The sequence below is a fragment of the Oreochromis aureus genome, linkage group 4 (assembly GCF_013358895.1).
Source record: "Oreochromis aureus strain Israel breed Guangdong linkage group 4, ZZ_aureus, whole genome shotgun sequence".
Classification (NCBI taxonomy): domain Eukaryota; kingdom Metazoa; phylum Chordata; class Actinopteri; order Cichliformes; family Cichlidae; genus Oreochromis; species Oreochromis aureus.
In genome coordinates, this window is record NC_052945.1 from 36,878,227 (window position 1) to 36,888,736 (window position 10,510).

A 10,510-nucleotide genomic window follows, 5' to 3' on the forward strand; every position below is an offset into this window, starting at 1 on the left:
TGGACAACTGGGGACGGTCCAGAATAGCTACTGATTGGATCAGTTGACCGTTTGGAACGGTGTTTGCACTTTGTTTGGGTAATAAAGGTTGGACCTTGGGCGTTGGACGCTTTTAAATTGACTTAGGAACTTTAGCAATTAGACCAGACACAGGTTGGACCTGATACTGGGTCATTGATTATCAAAAACTTGGAGTTTGTCCCTTGGAGGGTTAATTCAAATTTTGTCTAAATTATGTAGGTTGTGCAATTTAAGGCCTTGTAAATATTATTTAATTTATCAGACGTCTCTGTGTTATAATTTCTATGTTTGTATATAGGCTCTGTCTGCCACGGGCACTGCAGCAGGCTGGTTATTTTGAGATTGTGTGTCTGTGTCTATGTAAATGAGATGCCTGTGACTTATTTAGAGTGACATTTCCTGTTTACGAATGAGTGGCTAATGACTGACTGCAGAGCCAGGGTTTATGACGACTTCAATCCGTGTTTTAAGGGAAGAAATGCAGTTTATGTTTATTATATTTGTGTGACTGTTGTTGATTATGATAAGTATTTCATGATAACTGTAGAATATGAGTATGGGGTTTGCTTGACACGTGTCTGTACTAGGTAAAACTGTGTAAGACTGATAGGAAGTTTATAGAGACTGCTACACATTGCTGATGCATGTACTTAAGACGCTGGTTTTGTTTATTACAATATGTAAGTAAAGTTTTATTTCTTGCCAGGACTGTATGACTTTTGCGGGGTTTTGAGATAGGATACATAAACTGTTGATACTTAAGACCGTTACCTGGGTTCTGAGAACTGAAATTGAATTTGAGATAATTTAATTAATAAAGATGTCTGTAAGCGATGTGTGTTTTGGGGTGTCGAAGTAAGATGTTTTAGGATTTTAGATGGGTTTTGTTTCAGTTTGAGATAATATATACAGTTACATTTTCTGTGTGTGTGTTGTTGAGTGACAACATGCGCAGTTTAAATTGGGCGCTGTTCCTTCCTCTTTTAGTTTCAAAACACAAAGGCTGTTAGATTAAAATTACTGTGAGTAACGGTTTGACTTTTGACTAGGGAAATATGATGCTTACTTTTGGGTCTATGAAGATATCATAACATTTTGGTGGAGATGCCAGGGTAAAATAGTGAGCTCAGACAAGGAGTCTGAGAAAAAACACCGTGAGATGAGTAAGGTGTTTAACTGATTCAGGATTTCAGAGAATCGAGTCAGCGGCGATCTTGAGTTTTAATGGTAAGTTGATTGTAAGAGAAAAATCATTGTTTACCATGTTGAAGTAATTCTGATGATATTACTAGAGGTGTTGTGACACAAGTGAAGAACAAGTTGTAAATGGGGACTCACAATTATGTTGATATGGATAAAGGACAGAAACAGTTTCTGAATTTTGAGGAGAATTTTGAAGCACTGAGGTTGAATTTTCTCTGTGCTTGGTGCCCTGTGTGGACCTATGTTAGAGTTATAAGTCCAAAGGTTATGACCTGGAGGTCATTCATGGTGTTTAAAGAAGAACAGGAATTAGAAAAGATATTTAATGTCATATTTTGTGTAAATTGAGGGGACTCACCACATATGTGTTCACCTTTTTAATTTAAAGTGACACAGACATTGACACACACATAAAATTGTTAGGGGTGAGTTACTTCCTCTTTTAATTTTAAACTGGAACACATGTGTGCATTGGACTAGAATTTCATTTGGGCTAGTTAAAGATAAAGATGACCTGTGTCAGTCCCAGAGGTGGGAAATTTCTTTTGTTAAAGCAAAAGCGCAAAGTTATGCAGTAGAAATCAGAAAACACTGGAATGCCATAAAATAAAATAGAACAGAATGATGTATACAATAGAATAAAATAAGAATACCAAGATTATATAAAACTCTTTCTCTTTTAAGAGGACAGACGCAGTTACTGAGGGTTGTCTACTTCCCCTTCCTGATTGTAAACAAGCATGTTTGATAGAGATCTGCGCGCTTGATAAAACTCCCTCTAAAACTCCCTGTAAGACTGTTAGGAAAGCGTGTATGGGGTGATTATAAGTGTATGAATGTTGTACTGGATTTTAATGATTCTGTGTGAGTTGTACAAAGTAATATAAGTAATAATAAGTCTGGGTAGGTACAATAGGAGAATGAGTGAAAAAGTGGAAGTCTGAGAGAAAAGGCAGTGTGTGTGAGACGATTATGAAAGGATTGTGTGAATGAAGTAAAAAAAAAAAAAAAAAAAAAAAAAACTGACAAATGCAAAAATTAGTATACTGAAAAGTGTGTGTGAGAGAGGGTGTATTGTTTTTAGACCAAGACTTAGTAAAACTAAAGAGGGTTTGTAGACTGTAAATATGAAAAAACAAGTGTTTGATTAATCTGTAGAAACAGGAAAGAGAAATAGGAAATACTGTGCTGCTGTGTGAGTGATTGATGATGTCAGGGGAGCACCCAGAGAAATAGGCAGACGAGTTAAATTCTAAGAAGATGAAGCGAATGCATGTTTTAAGTAAAGTAATAAAGTAATAAAATTATATTAATTACAGGTTTTAGAAAAGGGACAGACTGAGAGAAATAAATACATGAACTGACAATTACATTAATGAATTGAAAATGCACGTACACTAACTGTTACATGTGAAATTATTGTTGGAAAGTTTAATACACACATGAAATAAAGAAAGCAGTTTACACTCCTTTAATTTCCAGAACCAGTGTGTCCCCTAGACCTGATAACACCCTTGCCCAGTTGGCCCCCGTATAAGGCAGCATGGAAGGCTGGACAGCCCATGACGGGTAAGATCCCACCTCGAAACCCTGGGACAACCTAAGGCAAGGCGCAGTCACGATTGCTTGAACCTAAGTCCCGGAGTGACCTTGGAGTCACTGGAGGAGACGGGACTTCAAGGGTACAGCCGCTGGGCACAGGCGAAGGGAAATGCCACTAACAATGACCAGTGATGAGCCAGAGAGAGAAAACACACCTTGTCAAAAGGAGTTTGAAACACTGCGAAAGAAACATTTACATGATCACAAGGATCACAAAGAAACATTGATAAAATTACACATACAAACAGAAAATGCACTAACCTTATAAAGATAAGCTCATGAAGATTAATGCGATTAAAACCTGGCTAAGAATACAAACATATGTAATTAAATAAGGTTGCTAATTTCAGGAGTGTTAAAATGGTGTGGATGTTGAATAAAATACACTTGGATAAAGTAACGTTGAGGAAAAACTCAAAAGAAGTTAGATGACAAGGAAATCAGTTATACGAAAAAGTGATTAAAGTAGTTTAAAAGAGTGACTTAGCAGTGCTTTTGCACTGAGTGATCAAAACAAGTGATTAGTATAGAAAGAAAATGAAAATAATTGAATAATGGCATGGGCTTTAAAAAGTATTTCTCTTGCCAAGTTAAATTGTTGAGATATGGCTGAGTATGCAAAAAGTTGAAAGCTCGTGTGAATGTGGACAGAGGAGCTTGCTGTGTGTGTGATTGAGGCCTTAAAGGAGGGGTAGATTGTTCAGAGGTGCAAATTTGATTAAGAGGTTTATAAATTAGTGTTGACACATTGTTATAAGGTGTTAGGCTGAATCTGAGTATGGTAATGTGCTTAATGGGGGTTATGGTTGTGTACGAAACGGTGTAGCTTTTGGCGAGGTTTGTAGTGTGTTGAATGGGTGAAATTTAAGATTGTTGAAGATTTTTGAGGTTGTTGTTTTGTTTTTAAAGGGGGAGTTTTAATAAAGATGGACATGTTTAAGGTGGCCGATTGGTTTTGTAACAGTGCACTTAGAAAGAAAAAACCTGTCAGGTGATTTTGTTTTGTACTTTGATGAGCTAATACTCAGCTCTCTTTTTTCTCTCATTTTGTTCTAAGCAGGCCTGCAAAAGAGTGGATAACAGCGCTGAAAATTCTCGGTGACCTTCTCCAGATTACAATAGGCAGAGGAGAAGGCTAACTCTCTGTCTAAAAGGATTGCCGCGAGCCAATCCAGTCTAAAAGCAGAAAGAACTATTTTCTTAAAAACAAAGTAAAACAAATAAATGAGTTGATGTTGCTGAGAGTGAAGACTGAATATTTGCGAGATAGTCTCCACTGTCAGCAATACCTGATGGTAATGCGTGTGAGTGAATGTGTGTAAATGGATGGTGACTGGACGGACCAGGCAGACCATAGGTTGGACCGACTGGACACTGACAAAAGACTGGACTAAGGTTGGACACATGACTGATAATTGTTCTGTTTTAACTTTTCTGTTATAACACAGGTTGGATCATAAGTGGAAAACTGAGTATAAAAGGTGATGTTCTGGTTAACACACAGGTTTTGTTTCCAGGTCAAGGATGCAGGCTGTGGATGGAGCCAAGAAAGGATTTGACATGATGATTAATTTGATTTCATTCCTTAAACGCAGGTTTGAAGTTATGGAGCATTTATACATAATGTGATAGGACTAAACTTTTCTTTTAATTCCCTAACCTGAGTGAAGGATTTTGAGTTTGTAACACATGAGATGTGTCACAAAAGGGGGTGTTAATATATGCGATTAGCTACATGAAATGTGTTCTTTTAGGGTTACTAAGCAAATGTCTACGTGACCTTTACCTAATAACCTTTGTGATGATAAACTTGTTTACCGACTTGCTCTCTTGTAGAACATACAGATTTAGAAAAGGGGAACCTCAGCTCTGAGTTCTGAGAATAACTCTGTTAAGTTGACAGGAAACACGTCGAGACAGCAATATAGGGCAAATGTATTAGAGCTTGTAATTAAATGTGGGACTTGAAAAGAGGAAGCAAATTTGGTACAGGACGTACTTGAGATGATCAGACGAGAGAAGGAGAAGGTCAGGAATAGTTTAAACTAAGATTGAGAAAGTAAATGGGTAAAAGGGGTGTAGCTTCAGGGCAGTTCACAGCCTGGCGTAAACGCAAGGTGCTGTCACACAGCTTAAGTTATTTGGTTGATTTATTTTATGACAAAATAATAACAAATAAAGAACAATACAGAATCCAAATCTGAACCAAAGAACGAAATAGTGAAATGTGGATTATTGGGTTTTCTCTGCATATATGAAGCATTTGTAATGTGTATCTGCTAATGAAGGCTTGTAGAGGCCAGTTTATACTCACAAACAAGTGCTCAGCCAGACTGAAAACAGGAAGCTTTAGTGCACAAGGCATATTAATAAATATAGACACAAAAGAGGAACTCCCCATATAAACAACGTTCAAAAATGTGTGAAGTGTAAAGTACCGAAATAACACTATATAAGTCACAGTTGATGATTCTAATGTTAGAGAGCTCTTGCAATTGGCGTCTGAGCTGTGCAGAGGTCTCTCTTAAGACAGGTACTTATGTAGGTTAGCATGAGGTTGAGTTAATTTTATACACAATGCATAACTGTGCTTGTTTAGAGTTGATGTTCCGTCCAAACAGGTTTTAAGCTTCACTGGTGAGAGTGTCCAGGTGATACATGTTGAGGGATGATGAGAACATAGCAGGTGAATTGCACGCACGCTTACAAACACACATGATTTATATATAGCCCAGGCCAAAGGCCTGGACTTGATGTAGCTTTCAACTTTACAGCTCCTAACTTGTAGGAATGGCGTGGAGTGTAATGAATGAATGCAAAACATGCTTACAGACACAATCATGACAGGGGTTTATTTTACAGGGTAAAGGTGGACCACAGGTTGCTTTGTTTCTGCTTAGCAACTCCTGAGGTAAAAGGTGTTAAAGATAAATATGCAATAAGTGAACAGGAAATGTGTAAGGGTGAGCCGGGTGAAATAAAATGTCGTAGATAATGGAAACTTGTTTAACTGGCATTAACAGTAACCTTTGCATGTTATGTATATGCTTGAAGCCAAAGGAGGCATAAATCCAGATAGAAAACTTTGAAGTGTGCTTTTTAGCGGAGATTTAGGCTGACATGGGGATGGTGTGTATTTTACTTGGGTTGTGTTTAATAAAACTAAAAGCGTTGCTCACACACATAAAGAGTATGGAGATTAAATAAAGTTAATATAATGGATAGAGCCCAGAACATGATAATATATAAGTGAAATCAAATGCAATGTTTGATTTCACTTTTATTGGGAAACAATCAGGCTAGAAATGTGAGTAACCTATGTTTAAACTGTGTATTGAACTTTCCAAATACATTAAAACTGTGCAACTCTCCGTGGTCCATGCAATCAAGCAACTGTTATATATCTGCATTAAACTAGCCAACATAGACTCACCACCACATGATGTTGCCCTGCAGCGGGGCAGAAAATCATTTGCAAACCAGGGATCTTATGTTGATTATCATATTCTTACTTATGTACACACACACACACAGAAGGAAAAATTTCAAAACAAAACAAAAACAACTTCGCTTAACCTGTCAAGCACAGGAGCAAAATAAAAATCTTTTGGGCTCTGTTAAAATTTCTTTTAGTAAAAGTGTAAAAGGCCAAACCTAAGAGGTTGGGCAACCGGAAAGTCCCTCCAGTATCAGGAGTTAATAGTCAGGAAACATTCTTCACTTTAACGCCTTTTTTCTGAAAAACCACTGACTCATAGATGCAGATAGACATACAAGTGCACATACATCCAGATGTGCATTTAGATATTAAAAGTGTAGAGACATGTACACACAGATTGGCAAATCGGTACAGAGTCTAACTGAAGAGCTTAACAAAGCAGACGTGGCAGTAGGGTTTGTGATTTGGCCTGATATGATATTGTGAACTAACTTTGAATAATGACAGGAACCTTAGATGAACACAGTAGGTTAGTAAGGTGTAGCAGAGAGAGGCTGTTTGTTTTCTATCCCTTACAGGAGAAGATTTCCACTAGAGAGAGACCCAGAAGAGGAGCGGAGATTACCTAAGCATGAAGTGTTTTCAAGTGGGGGCTGGTGTTTAGTACTAGACCACCTAGAGGACAGGAGGTTATTGTCTGATTTGCTGAGTCAGGGGGCGACTAGAGAGGGTCAGAGCGAAGGTAGTGGACCTGGGAATAGTGTAGTGACGTCTCTGGAAGAGACGTCAAAAGGGGGAATTGTGGAATTACAGGGATTATTTTACATAACCATCATCTTATCATTGCATTAATTATCATTTCATCAAAGTGTCTATTGAAGCTGCTGGCATTATGTTATAATTTATATTATAGGGGTTATCATAATCAAATATTAACATGTTTATTACAGGTGCAGTTATAACTACTTTAAAATGATTGAGTTAAATATATATGTATCATAACTCATATGCTGAGTATATTGTTACAGTAAAATAGTAGCTGAGCAAAGGCCTGAATGTATTCAGCTTCTTGTGGTATTTGAGTTTGCTTAGTTACAGGTGACGGAAGGATGTCCAGTCCATGGTGACCTCAAAGGCCTTAGGTCATCACCATATTCGGAAGAGTATGCCACAAGGAGGAACCTCTATGTTGCATTTAATTCTTAAAATACATGAATGTTCTGTACATGCAAATTATGTGCTTGTAAACGCAAGAAGGGGCGTTACAATACCCTGATGTTATAAAAGCAATCTAGAGTGTATTTTGGGCAGAGATGTACAACTGTTTTGCAGTTTGCACCTCTCCACGCTGCGTGCATTCATTAAAATCAATTGTTTGATTGACCTCTTCTGGACCATCATTGTTTTACTCTCGTCCTCAATTTCGAACCCGTAACAAGGCCTTAGTTTTCACAGGAGCTACAGTATCCAGAGTCGTACGTAGTGAGGAGGTAAAATTATTAACAAGATGATCGACCTCTGTTGGAGTAGCGTTCAGATAGCTGCTCTGCTCTATGTTGGTACAGGGCATTGAAGATGATAACAGTGGGTGGATTATATTCTTAAACTTAGTTACAGCACTTTCAGAAAGACATCTACTGTGATAAAGTCTACTCTCCACTGCTGTGTAATCAATTATTGTAAATGTAAATGTTATCAGGAAATGATCAGACAGCAGAGGGTTTTCAGGAAACACTGTTAAATGTTCAGTTTCTATGCCATATGTTAAAACAAGATCTAGAGTGTGATTAAAGTGGTGGGTGGGTTCTTTTACATTTTGAGAGAAGCCAATTGAGTCTAATAACAGATTAAATGCCATGTTGAGGCTGTCATTTTTAGCATCTACATGGATGTTAAAATCACCCACAATAATGATTTTATCTGAGCTGAGCACTAAATCAGATAAAAGTCTGAGAAATCAGAGAGAAACTCTGTGTAAGGCCCAGGTGGACGATAGATGATAACAAGTAAGACTGGTTTCTGAGTTTTACAGCTGGGGTGGACGAGGCTAAGCATCAGGCTTTCAAATGAATTAAAAGTCTGTCTGGGTCTTTCGTTAATTAATAGACTGGTGTGAAAAATTGCTGCCACACCGCCCCCTCGGCCTGTGCTTCGAGGTTTCTGGTAGTTAGAATGACTCGGGGGTGTTGATTCATTTAAACTAACATACTCATCCTGCTGCAACCAGGTTTCTGTAAGGCAGAGTAAATCGATTTGTTGATCAATTATTAAGTCATGTACTAACAGAGACTTGGAGGAGAGAGACCTAATATTTAATAATCCACATTTCACTGTTTTACTCTTTGGTTCAGATGTGGATACTGTATTGTTCTTTCTTTGTGATTTTTATGTTTAAGTTGTTTATTGCTGGTTTTAGTTTTTTTTTTGTCTGTTTGGGAGCTGACACAGTCTCAATGGAGATGGGTTTTTGGGGGTAGCAGGAGGAGAGAAGCTGCAGAGAGGTGTGTAAGACTGCAACTCTGCTTCCTGGTCCCAACTCTGGATAGTCATATTTTGGGGGGTTTAATAAATTGGTCCATATTTCTAGAAATGAGAGCTGCTCCATCCAAAGTGGGATGGATGCCGTCTCTCCTAACAAGACCAGGTTTCCTCCAGAAGGTTTGCCAATTATCTATGAAGCCCACATCGTTTCTGGGACACCACTCAGACAGCCAGCAATTTAAGGAGAACATGCGGCTAAACATGTCACTCCTGGTCTGATTGGGGAGGGGACCAGAGAAAACTACAGAGTCCCACATTGTTTTGGCAAAGTTACACACCGATTCAATATTGATTTTAGTCACCTCCGATTGGCGTAACGGGTGTCATTACTGCCGACGTGACTTATGATCTTACTGTATTTACGTTTACCCTTAGCCAGCAGTTTTAAATTTCCTTCAATGTCGCCTGCTCTGGCCCCTGGAAGACAATTGACTATGGTTGCCGGTGTCTCTAGCTTCACATGTCTGAGAACAGAATCACCAATTACCAGAGTTTGACCCCGGCGGGTGTGTCGCCCGAGTGGGGAAAAGCAGTTAGACACATGAACAGGTTGGTGGTGTACCTGGGGCTTCTGTTTAAGACTATGCTTCCTCCTCACCGTCACCCAGCCGCCCTCTTTCCCCAGCTGCTTGGGGTCTGCCGGGGAACAGCTAGCGGGGCCTACGCTATCTTCGGCTGCACCAGCTACAGGGGCCTGGCTAGCTACGGGTGAATGAAGGGTGCGAAGCCGAGTCTCCAATTCAGTAATCCTGGCCTCCAGTGCTGCAAATATGCTACATTTGTTACAGGTATCATTACTGCTAAAGGAGGCCGAGGAGTAACTAAACATCTGACACAATGAGCAGGAAAGTGCAGGAGGGACAGGTGAAGTAGCCATGGTGCTATCGAGTCGGCTACGAGCTAAGCTAAGCTAGCGAAACAGTAGAGACACAGTGAGTGAATACTTTGGCTATAAATTAGGTAGTGAGTACACAGAAAGGGTGCTTCACATGAAGCATGTGAAGATTATTCTATGAAAAAGGGATGTATCAAAAGATTTTAATTAAATTGCTAAGCAGAAAAGCTACTCAGAAACACCACTGTGTTTGAGCAGGAACAGGAAGTGATACTCTACCACAAAGCGAGCGAACACCAAGTGACAGCGCCACCAAGAGTCAAAGACTCTTAGAATCATCATCTTGGACTTCAGGAGAGCTCACACCCTGCACACCCCACTAACCATCAACGATGCTGCTGTGGAGAGGGTAAGTAGCACCAAGTTCCTGGGTGTGCACATCTCAGAAGATCTCTCCTGGTCAAAAAACACAGCATCAGTGGTCAGCAAACCCCAACAGCGATTCTACCTCCTCCGCAAACTGAGGAAGAGCAAGAGCCTCAACCCCCATTATGAAAAAGTTACAACAGGTAGTGAAAGCAGCAGAGGTACTTCTCTTCTCTGCCTCCAGGACAACTACTGCACCTGCCTCACCCAAAATGCCCTCTGCATTACAGGTGACTCCACTCATCCGTCCAACAGCTTCTTCAGTTTCCTGCTATCAGGAAGGAGACTGAAGAGCCTCCAAGCCAGAACCAGCAGACTGAGAGATGGCTTCATCCATCAGGCCATCAGGATGCTGAATTCACTCCCTGCTCTCACACACACCAACTCCAGACCTGCATTCATCTCTTCCCTCTGAACCCCCCCACCCCCTAATCATACAAAAC